This window comes from Patiria miniata, unplaced genomic scaffold, assembly GCF_015706575.1.
Source record: "Patiria miniata isolate m_02_andy unplaced genomic scaffold, ASM1570657v1 HiC_scaffold_7, whole genome shotgun sequence".
NCBI classification, from domain to species: domain Eukaryota; kingdom Metazoa; phylum Echinodermata; class Asteroidea; order Valvatida; family Asterinidae; genus Patiria; species Patiria miniata.
The window spans coordinates 27254400-27267190 of record NW_024037074.1 but is presented as its reverse complement, the minus strand read 5'-3'; the positions used below and the strand labels follow the sequence as shown (position 1 = coordinate 27267190).

The 12791-nt window shown below is 41.0% G+C and overlaps 1 pseudogene; it reads left to right on the top strand.

Moving 5' to 3' along the window:
• The first annotated feature begins 1664 nt into the window (after positions 1–1664).
• On the top strand, positions 1665–9879 carry LOC119718793 (annotated as a pseudogene).
• Positions 9880–12791: the final 2912 nt, after the last annotated feature.

Genomic DNA, 12791 nt, shown 5'->3' with positions numbered 1-12791 from the left:
CAGGCACCAGGCATGTGTTCAACAGTTAGTGGGTGGGGGTGCTCACTCAATGATTCCTTGCAACCTGCTCACTGACATGATCACTTGGATGAAACTCAAAAGGAAAGGTCTTTGAGCCCTCAAAAAATTAGCAGCAAATGGAATCAAAGTATGAATCTAATAGGGAAAGGGTCCTTATACTATTTAACAAAGCGTTTGAAATAGAGTTCCACCAAAAAAGCCCAAAAGACCATAAACAAACCTTAATAATCCTCCACACACTTCAGCGTTTTTGATCAGCGCCCTCTAAAGTCACATGGGGCGCCCAACCTCCCCCATCCGCTTTTCGAACTTTCAAGCTGCAAGGTCTCTTGTTCCCAATTGTTTGCCAAACAGATATGCTGGCACTCGCCAAGCATAATGCCTTATGTCAATTTGCACGTCGTGCCTCGAGAGTGCACTTTGACGAGGGTACGGATACATACTGATCATGCTGTGTCACGTTCTATTTGTTTTACCTGACAGTAACCTGGCCTACGCTCTGTTAAACATACACCAGGGATAAGCTAGGGGTTAGTCTCGCATTTTATCAGTATACAATTGCCTGGTTGTTTTCACAACCACGGCTATTGAGACATGCCACTATTGCAATAGCCTTTCCATTTTGTTGTCACGATAGGTTAGTACAGGAACGGTGTTAGGTCGACTCTTTAAACTTCAGTTTTCATATTTGTTATGATGTTTTCTTTAACTGTAGCTCTTAGTCGAAAAAGTCCCAGATTATTTTCATATGGTGTACTATTCAGGTCACTCAAACAGCGCAGCGTGTCTTTTGACGCGATGTCAAAAATAAAAGATGACCCTAAACCAATTTACAGATACATTGTGGGGACTTGCCCACGTCCACACAAGGTTTCCAACTCTCTGGAAACAGGTTAAGAGGCAGTTTTTGGTTTGGTGTGTCTGGGTGCGGCGTGCAACGGCGCGGTAAGAGTCGTTTAAGCGTCGCGATACACGTTCTTAAGGTGAGGGTCATTTAGTGCAATTATTTAATAATTGACCTATTCACAACAAAGACATTTATTGCGAAATTATGAACTGTTAACTGGAATGGTGCAAGACTATGTATGCATTGTAGCCTCATTTGAGTTTTTAAACTTTGCTTATAACATTAAGATATGCTTAATCCCAATCAAATATATGCATTGTCAAAAATATTTTGTAACACTTGGAATGTATAAAAGATCCGTCGTCATGGTAACGGACCATGTAGTTGGGCATTCTAGTCCAATTTGAGGGGAAATCTATATATTACAACAAAGCATCATCCTTAGCTTACTAAAAAAAGAAAAAAAATATTGAAAATTCATCTTCATAATATTTTCGGTCCTATAGTACAGCATTTGTTTGCGACTAGTAACATCATTGCGTTCATGCCCCATTTCAAAATGACATGGTTTGTTCTCCAATCCGCTTTTAGAACTTTCAAGCTGCAGGTCCCCTGTCTGCCAGTGTTTTCCAAACTGATACACTGCCGCCAGGCAAGCAAAATACGTAATGTCCAATTTACCCGTTGTGTCTCGCGAGTGCACTTTGACGAGGGTAATAATAGATACTGATCATTCTGTGTCATGGTTTATTTGTTTTATCAGACGGTATCCTGGCCTACGCTCTATGGTTAGCTTTGGGGTCATTCCCGATTTTTATCAGTATACAATTGCCTGGTTTTGTTCACAATCACCGTCATTGATACATGCCACCATATAGCGTTTCCATGTTTGTCAGGACAGGTAAGTACACGGCCGGTTTAAGGACGACTCTTTAAATATTCCCCCTCAACTTCAACTTTTATTCGAAACGGTCCATCCACACTTTCATATGGTGTACAAATAAGTTCAGTAACACGGCGCGGTGTTTGTCTTCAAGCGGCGTGGTGTATGTCTTAACCCCCCCCCCCCCCACCCCGACAAAAATGGACCTTGATTTGTGTCCATGTAGAATAACCTAGCCTTATGTTTTAAGCAGTGTTGTAGTAGTGTACTTTTTTAACGAGTACCGAGTACTTAGGTTACCGAGTACGAGTACGAGAACGAGTACTTCGGAGTACAAGAACAGGTCTCCGAGTACGAGTGTTTTTACTTCCGAGTACGAGTACGAGTACTTCCGAATACGGCCATACGGCAAACTGGTTCATTGTGCGTAATTGGCCCAGGCCCAGTCAGACCGATGTACACAAACACACTCACGGCTAGTTAAATGTAGTTTTAAAACTAGTTAAATGTGTTTGTCCGGACGTTCACAGAGGAAAATCAGGAAACTTCGATTTCTCTGCAAGTCAATCAACCATTTCAAACTGAAAGTATCGATAAAATAAGGCCGCTGTGAGTAATTGCTATACCATTTTCCCCCGAGTACTGCTATTCCAGTTCGAGTACTCCAATGATCGAGTACAATTTCGACATGTTGAGTACGAGTACTTTGCTGCCCGAGTACGAGTACTGTCATTTCGAGTACGAGTGCTTTGACATGCGAGTACAAGTACGAGTGCGATAATTCACAGAATACACGTTGCACATGACATCAGTTTAATAATGGCATACGTGTGGACGTCAGGGTTAAGCACGGCTCGCATAGATCACAATCCGCGTAGTATAATATTTTTGACAAGGGAAAAAGCAAAACCATTTTACTAGTGTGGCTTTTTTCCGTTGTCCAAAATGTTATAACATTTGAAGGACATTGCCCCTAAAACGATGATTATCACCGTGCATTATATGTAAATTGATCACATTTAGATCAATTTCAAGTACGTTGCAATCAAGGTACAACGTTGCACGTATCCCTTGAATGATCTAATACATCGCGTGTAAACCAACTTGTTTCGGTTTGAAAATCTCAGACTCCTGTCATTACCAAGGGAGATACGAATCCGACAATCAGTGTGCCACTTACACTGCCTTCTGGACAGAATATACGATCTTCATTTCAGCATACCGAAGTAATTAGACTGGCCTGATTAAGTATCACAGGGTGTTGATAGGAGCCATTGGTTGAAATTTTATATAAGCTGTAATGAGCGATAAGGTCTTTTTAGAGTTGGGAATAGAATTGGCGCGTTTTTATGGTTTGTTTCAGTAGAGATCCAACCCTTTTGGTACAACTATCACTAAGTAAAAAAGTGTCTGGAAACACCCGTTTCAATATTGATTTTGGCGTGTTGCCAATAACGCGATCGAATGAAAAATCGTTTTGCTCAACTTCATGTATTTCTTTGTGTTTTGAGCGTTTGGGCCCTGGAAACCTAGACGTGTATATTTTGTTGGAAAGAAAAATTTGCTGGTTGGTTAATAATATGTGTTCCTTCGTAGATGCCATGGTTTCGCGGTCTGGAGCATTGGGCTCATGATCTGTTGCTAAATCTGCAGGTCGGGGTTTCAAATCCAGCCTGGGGACGTGGTGTATATAAGCTTGGGTTAAGACACTTCGTCACTTATTGATCATCCCCGTCCAGGTGTAAACGGTACCTGTGAGGGAACAGAAGTTGAGTATGACTATTTGTTGACTACTTTACTACACAATAACAGCATCGACCTTATCATTTTTTTTAGTGAGCTGAGATGGTTACTGGAATGTGTTACGTACCTAAATGGTATTTGGATCATGATGTAATATAAAGCGCACGTATCCACCAGGACTGGTGCTCAAGGCGCTACATCATTATTACCCCTGCTCATTGGGCACATGAAACATTCCAAATACCGTCTCAGCTCCCTGGGGAGTATGCAGCTCGATGCAGCCTGTTAGGCGCAAGGAAGCTAATTCAATCACAATAACCACCTCTACCCTCACAGGTACCCATTTACTCCTGGGTGGAGAGAACCAATGAGTGACAAAGTGCCTTGCCCAAGGGCACACGCACCATGACCCCGTCAGGACTCGAACCCGTAGCACCTGGAACAATACAATATCCATACCATTTACTTTTTAAAACGTTTACTTATTGATGCTTTCTTGTAGTATTCGACATGGAGCTGTTCGCTACGATCGACGTTCTCAATTCGCGCACACTGCTGATCGGCATCGTGGTATTTCTGGTCTTGTTCCGTTTTCTTCGTCGACCGCGCAACCTTCCCCCAGGGCCATGGGGCTGGCCTATACTTGGCAACCTCCCTCAAATGATGATGTCAGGAGGCACCATGTTTGAGTTCTTTTCAGAGCTGACGAAAAGGTTAGTGGAAGTGATGGCTATAGTTATAGTTTATACACATATACAATGGGAGAGGGAACATCAAGCGCATCAACGTCAAGCTGAAAGTCTACACTGTATTTTAAATACTTTCGCCTTTAAATAAGACTGATTATTCAGGGACGAAATGCCTTAACCTATGGAATCATATGATCAAAATCTCAGGTTTCTAATCTCATGTCTAAGAAAGAAAACCTTCACCCCGAGAGAGAGAGAGAGAGAGGGTGAGGGGGGGGGGGAGAGAGAGGGGGGGGGGAGCCAGATAAAACAATTGACGAGAGACCTATTAGCTAATTTGAGATATGGCAGACACAACAGGTGGGCCCATTTTTATTGGGTATTCAACTCTCTTTTTTATCCATATACAAATATTGAGTGGCTCAGAGTGAAATGGGAGGAATATTATCGCAAGGTTAAATCTTCACCTTTCCAGTTCACGAGGCGAAGCCGTGTGAACTGGAAAAGTCCAGATTTTACCAAACGATAATATTCCTCCCATTTCACAATTTAAAGCCACCTAATATTTGTTTTATATAACTGACATATAGATCCTTGTCATTTGATGTATTTGAACTTTTATCACAATAAAGACTGGAAGAAAATGTATTTCTCTCTTCCTAACCACCCCTTCACGAAAATGTTTGAACCCAACGCTGTATCGCTGACTCTTTGGAACAATACGCGCTACGCGCAGTGCTGAACTCGCACACCAGCATGCATTTGCACACAAATACCGCGTCATGGAACAAGAATGATCCTAACTGTTCAATAGTATTTCCCATTCCCCATGGGCGAATAGTACTTTTTGAGCCGCGGCGTGAATGGGAGCAATAACGAATGTCACGTGATGTGATTTCCACCAATCAAATGACAAGGATCTGTATGTCGGATATATCATACCAACTAACGCCCTCCTATTGTATCCGTCGTATCTCAAATAAGCTAATGAGGTATGCATGTAGTCTAGTTTGATGGATAAAAGATTTCAACTGAACAAGTTTAACCCTGCAGGTATGGCAATATTATACATGTCAAGGGCGGTGGCATATCTATTGTAGTTCTCCATGGGTACGACACAGTGAAAGAAGCATTCTCGCAACATCAACTCAGCGGCAGACCTGAGATACACATCACTAACAAGATTTTTCCACACGGGATAGGTGAGACCATTATATCAAGACAAATGGGCCTTCGTTTGAACCAGAGACATTAATCTATCAAGAACTATCACGTTTTGCTTATGGTAAAAAAATCCAATTTCGCAAATTCTTCACTCAAATTATGCCCAAATAAAAACAGCCAGAACCTCTCTAACCAAAGAATATTGATTAACTCTGAAAATCCTAGCTAAACCCCAGTCCCTCTGACAACAACCACGTGTTTGTGCAATCATTATAGTGTAGCCAGTCACAAGGCCGGGTAATCTATTCTCCTCCCATATGACAAGTCATCAAGCTCAAACAACGGCTATATTTGCAGTCTTCTGACGTATGACCACATAACAACTTAAATTTGACAGACAGCAAAATAATCGGGTGAATTTGACTCCTATTACAACGTGCACTAGAAACTGCAGTACGCACGGGAAAAAATATACTAACATCGAGGGATAATTACTGGGCTTTTCTTTGAACTGAAAAGTTAAATCACATTAAGAAAACAATTGACAAGTTGTCTTTTTGAGCCATAGTGGACACAATAGGGCGTTATTTTGAGTGGGTACACTCTTGTGTGTAAACACTGGTTTCTTGTATTATTCAATGGGGTTCTGAATGTATTAAAACATTCGTTGACATTAAAAATTAGGTAGGGAGCATTATGATGATTTTTTTTTACAGGCTTTACAGACTATCGTATGTAGCCTACAGCTATTATATTGTTCACTTGAACAATCTGTTGCGGTTAGAGATGAATCAATTAATTTAACAAAAAAACAACACATTTTTGTTGATCCTGTTTACCAACTTAAGGCATTGTGCAGTCTTCTGGCGAACAGTGGGTAGAAATTCGTCGTTTTTCGATGACCGTGCTTCGAGGCCTTGGAGTTGGCAAATCAAGCTTCGAGCAGACCATATCGAATGAGGCAGAAATCCTCATGGAGGAAATCAAGAAACACAACGGCAAGGCCTTCGATCCCAAACACGCGGTAGGTAACGCCGTGTCCAACATCATCTGCTCGGTAGTGTTCGGGAAGAGATTCCAGTACCATGATCCGGAATTCCAACGCCTCCTGAAGGTTTTATCGGACAACGTCGTCCAGGGAGGGTCCGGGGCATGATTGAAATGTCCCCCGTGTTTTACAAGCTAAGAATGCTGCCCTTCGTTCGACGGTACATTCACGCGGTCGAAAATTTCTACAATCACATCTATCGCCTCGTCGGGGAACACACTCACGAGAAAGATACCGATAACCTCGCGATTTCATCGATATTTTCCTGAACGAAAAGGAGAAGAAAGATAAACAGGGCATTGAGTCCCTGGCGCTGCAGAGCGAGAACTTGCCGCGCATTGTGAGCGACCTTTTCGCTGCTGGATCGGAGACCACTGCCACCACGCTCCGTTGGGCGATGCTTTACATGATGGCCTACCCTGAGGTACAGGCTCGGGTCCAGAAGGAGTTGGATGACGCCACTAGTCGTAATCGAATGCCGAGAATCGCTGACAAGCCTGAGCTGCCCTATACCGAGGCAGTGCTTTGTGAGTTGCAGCGCATTGGTACTATCGTACCAATGTCTGTACCGCACATGTGTTCCGAGGATACCACATTGATGGGGTAAGTGTTGAGTTTATGTAATAGTTCGTCGTGTGCCCGGCAGAAGGGCATATGTGCATATGCCCTTATGCAATAGCGCGTAATAACCAAAATGTTTCCAGCAAAAGGGCATATGTAGAAAACTGCCTCCATTTTAATTAGATTTAAACATTTTCGTCAGAAATTAATACAAGTTGTTCCAAAACTTATCAGTGATTCATACTTGCAACAAGTTTCAAATTTGTACGATTTATATTACGTGTGGGAGAACATTGGATACAAAATGCGGGCGGCCGGGAACAATGGAACCTTTCAATGCAATTTTCTTGAAAATGATTTTCGCGTCAGAACGCTCATATGCCCTTCTGCCGGGCACCCGACGAGTTTGAGGTGGTGTGCTTCATGATGTTTTGTATCGCCCGTGGTAGTAAACGGCGAATCGGTAAAGCGGAGCTCCATATTCGTGGACGTTGTACAAAACCCACTGATCATGGCACGAGAGATTATTCATTTTATTTAAGCAGTATGTAGCATTGTTTTGAATCTGTAAGAAAGCAAATGTGATATAAGTTGGGACCTTTGCGTCTCGGTAACCCTTCCTATTTTCAAAATTATGCTCGAGTCCATAAACGTCAGAATTTTGTCATGTTTTTAGAATTTATGCAATCACAATTTGAAACATCACGGTACTATTCATCAATAGGGTTCAAAATGTCCCAATACATCGGCTCACCGCACGCAACATGTTTAGATGTATACCGCCCTATGTTGTTAATGAACTGTTGTTAAGGACGAGTATTATCAAGACCTTCCTCAACCCCTGAACCTAATACCTTGTAGTTCTTGTAGGAATCGTTTGGTTTCTAAATTGGGTGTTGCACTGTTCTTTTAAATAGGTACAACATACCGAAGGGAACTTTGGTATTCTCCAACTTGTGGCACAACCACTTTGATCCATCTGTGTGGGCGGAGCCCAAGAGCTTTCGCCCGGAGCGATTTCTGGACAAAGACGGAAAGTTTCAATCGCGCGAGGAGCTCACGCCATTTGGAGTAGGTAAGTGTACATTAATGATAGTTTGAAGTCTGACTGAGCTAGATTAAAATTTACTAATTTGATTCTCTAAAACAATAAATTGAGACGTGACTAAATTCAATAAAGCAAAAGATAAATTCCGAACACGACCCTGAGCACTCTCAATGTTTTACTATGCGTCTCAGACTGAGAGATACATGTCTACAACATGTTTAGCTTTATTTTATTTCTTGTTCTTGAAAAAAAATCTAGGTCGCCGCATTTGTATTGGAGAGCATCTTGCGAGGCAAGAACTATTCGTCCTTTTCACACACTTGCTGCACCACTTCACCTTGAAGAACCCCAACAAGACAACTCCGGTATCCTTCGAAGGGAACGATGGAATTGTGTGGTCTCCGCAGGACTTCACCGTCTGCGCCATTGCAAGAAATTGAGAAGATGGCCTTTGTGCGAAATGCCCGCATATCCCCACCAATTATTGCAATATTGCATGGGCACTACTGACCGCTTCAATATCGTTTTTAATTAAAAATTTAGGCTAGGTCACTTTCAAAAACATTTGCATGGATAGGAAACTTGTGAGAGGCTTGGTGGCAGCACACCCATCGGTACTTTCAGTTGTTCACGTCATGTTTAAGTCAATGTGCGCGCATGTGCAAAATGACGCAAACAATAGCAAAAGACCGGTACGTTTGCTGCCACCAGAAAAAAAAAGTATCTCAAAAGTCTCCAATAAGCCCTCGGATGAGGGTGCTGTGGAGTTACCATTGACAGTGGTGCGAACACACGTATCCAAAAATTACATTTTAAACAAGATTCACTCAAAGCTACCAAACTCGTTTAGTGAACAGTATGTGTAAGTGTTTGTACCAACGAATGGGACGTTTCAACAGCACACTCATCCACTTATTATGGCCTACTTCGTACAAACGGAGCATGCGTGCATGGAAGTACTGACCCGCGGTCATCAGGTATGTACCGATATCAAACGAAAACTCAAATAATATAGAGATAACTAGTGCCCCTGGATAGGCCGGTGGGAAGAACTGATATGAACATCATCAGTTTGAGAATAAATCATAAAATGTGCTATCCCCCCCGAAAAAAATATAAAAATATAAAAAATAAAATAATGATAATAATAATAAGCAAAAATACACTTCAACGATTGCCATGTAAAGACACCATTTATGTATATTTCTGAAACTGTTTAAAATGTGATTTCCAACATTATAAAATAACATTTAGTTTTTATTGAATATTGATTCACGTAGAAGCCACAAACATAACTTTGTTATAATTTTGGAAACACTGAGCTCAACTGAAAAAATGTAACTTCTTCATGTGAAAAGTAAAGTGACATATGCATGGATGTAAGCCACCCTGAAGTACATTGCCTGCTCAATATTAGTCGCTTTTCACAGTCTGAAGCTTTTTAAGCGCATTTCAAAGAATGACCGCAATACTGTAAATAGCAATATCCTCTTTGGAATTTAATTCTCTATGAACAAACGTTTGAGATGTTTGATCTGATTTTACGTTTTAATATTCGACGATTTAGTTTCAGATATTGTAGAGAGATAAAATGAAACCCACACAATGCGTGCGATCGTTGATTGCTCATGTAGTTCACATCACTTAACGTAAAACTCCCGACCAGCGCATAAAATCGTCATGTGAATTAAAGAAACCAATAAAGACATAATATAGAATTTTTTTAAGAACTCAAACGCTGAAAGCATAGATAGTTTGATTCGCAACGCTTTTGAAAATAGTTACTGTTATTTTTATTTGAAATCAAAAGAGTGTTACATCAAAGCAAGCCTATGTCGACTACTATACATGTACATTTAACTGTCAATTAAATTAGAGTGATTACTTGATTTTTCGGTATATGACAAAACGGACTTTTTATTTGTTCAAACATGGTCAAAAAAGTCTTCCCGTAGGGCCTACTGATAAAATGACTTTGTTATCTTTTCCACACTACCGCAGTTGCGTATCCAGAAGTGGTTGGACCTTGCCCCCCCCTCCCCCCGGCGGATTTTTGTGAAAGATATTTGAATAATAGTTCTGACATGAACCCCCCCCCCCCTCGAGCAAGCTCTAAAAGCATCACAATGGCCCTTGAAAATGGACCTATCATATTTACCATAATGTATGATAATGGTGTCTGGCAAATCCTTAAATGTTTTGACAGTAGTCGGTTTATGTTCCAACAAATTCACTGATTCCTTTTGGGAATCACTCTTTTGGTCTAGACATTGTCCACTCTAGTTAGGACAAGGACTAGTTACCACCATAGTTGTTCCAAGCGTCGTTGAGTTGTCTGGTTGACAGCAGGCGCGATTTTGAAGCCCATAGCAGTGGATCCAGATTTTTTGCAGGGAGGCATGCTGAAATGTATACAGTTTTCTTCTCTGGACACTTGGATGTATCATATTTTCAATTGGGAGCACTTACAGAATCCTACTATCATTTACACTGTACTACAGACGCCCACTTCTCATGAGTATTTATATTGGGGTAGACCGTTTGCATGTGACGTCACCTTTTAACATTTGCTACTGCCATTTTGTATGCCAATTCTTGTTTCTTGTTTTTTTTTATTTGTGTGTGTGGGGGGGGGGTAGACTTTTGTTTTGTTGTTTTTGCTGGGGAGGGGCTCAAGCCCACCTGGCCCCGGTAGAACCGCGCCAAGTCGACAGTATGGTACAATTACAGTTACCAATAACATTTTTCACTTGTCATCAGTCCTGAAAATGTGTGTTCATCAAATCAGATGGGTTTGATCCCAGGGATGGAAGTGGTGGAGGGACGACATGTTCCCCAACATTTTTGGTCGATGAATTTTAATCGCTTGCCACTCCTCCAATAATGTATCTCAGTCTTAACCCAATATACTTAAATTGTACTGTTCCTGTCTTCCAAAGGTGATATAACTGTAAGATATTTTGTTTGTGTACCATAATGGGCGTAAATGCACAGATTAATACGTACATGTGTGCCTTTTGAACCTATTTTAAATACATGTTGGGAGAGCAAACTTGTTCTGTTTCGGAAGTTTTGGACCGAAAAAGTAACTTTTTCATTTCAAACACTTGAGTTGGTTTCAAACAATTGGGAAAATAAAACTTTCTTCTACTGGACTAGACAAATCTTGATAACGTCTTTACAACATCCCCCCTCCCCCCCCCAAAAAAAATGAAGATTTGGTTGCTTAACAGATTAATTTGGAGGTCGTACAATGGGAGATCCAATAATAAACAAATCAAGAGTAGTTCAATAAAACCTAATAATTTCCGTATAAGACGAGCAGAAAGGAGAAAAGGACAAGAATGGAAGAAACGGAACAAGGAGAGAAATGGACAAGAAAAGAAGGGAGAGAAAAAAAAAAACATTCATTAGGGAAAAAAGAAATAATACCAACATTAAAACAGCACCAATAGAGGGTCGTTCTGATGGCACTTACTCACAACACCTCTAAAGTTCGGTCCAAAAAAAAAAGATAAGCAGAAGTGGAAAGAGGCATCAGGCATTTTGTTCAGAGCTGGAGCTAGTGTATGGAGGTGCTCACTCACTTGTAAGCTGCTCATTGACTGGCTCATTTGTGTGACACTCTTAACTAAGAAAATGTATTTGACCCCCTCAAAAATAAGCAGTTAAAGAAGCAAGTGGAAACAAAATACTATTCTAATAAGAAAGGATCCTATACTCCTATTTAACAAAGAGTCTCAAATAGAGTGTAAAATAGAAAGAAAAGTATACTCCACCCACACACATACCTATGAACAGCACCCTCAAAAGACAGAGCCCCCCCCCCCCCACGCTTGCGAATTTTCTTTTCCGAAACTACCTCCGCATACATGTGTATTGATTAGAAATAATTTATTTACTTTGCCCATAAGGTCAAATGAGGGCGCTGTTAAAGTTAACCGATTAAACTTCCGCAGATTTGTTGGGGGTTAGGAGGATATAGAAATAGTACGTTCATCAGCGGCAGATATCTTGTTTTTATCAATATCAGACCGATTTAGTCCTACAGCCGACGGCCGGAATGTATTTTTAGACACCAGAGGAAGAAGAGACAGCCCTGGAGCCCGTGCACTGGCTGGTATGGGATTGATTGATTTCTTGTTCATGTTATTTTGGGGGTTTTACAAGCAACGAAAGTGTAACTTCCATGATACCGACCGGGTCAGAGGTGTGGGGGACTGTGCTTGTGTGTAGTACCCCTAGCATATACCATTATGTTCACATGTCTGTACTCGTACCTTTGAGTCTAACATTGGGACTATAAATGTTCATTGTTGTGGGAAGGCTTTGTATTTGCAATGGAGCTCTTCGTATCTGGGTTGGACTATGCAATTTTCTAGGATAAATTTTTATTGTTCACACATGTAACGTGATCGATGGGATACGTGCACATGTATGTGAAGTTATGGGCGTTTATATTGGTTTATTTTTAATGTATTTATTACTATGTTTTTTTGTGATGAATGGGAGATGGACGACTAAAAAAATTGATGTGACCGAATCATCACCCCTGAACCTCGACTCCACACCGAGTTTCACTACACATGGATGGCGCCCTCTACGATATTTTTATGATACGTACGCAGGTATATAATTATCAACAGTTTAAGAAGGAAGTGGAGTCAAAATACTAGTCTAATGGGGAAAGTGTCCTACACCTATATTTAACAAAGAGTCTCAAATAGAGCGCAAAAATACTCCTCCATACACATACATCTGTCAACCGTGCCCTCTAAATGCAGATG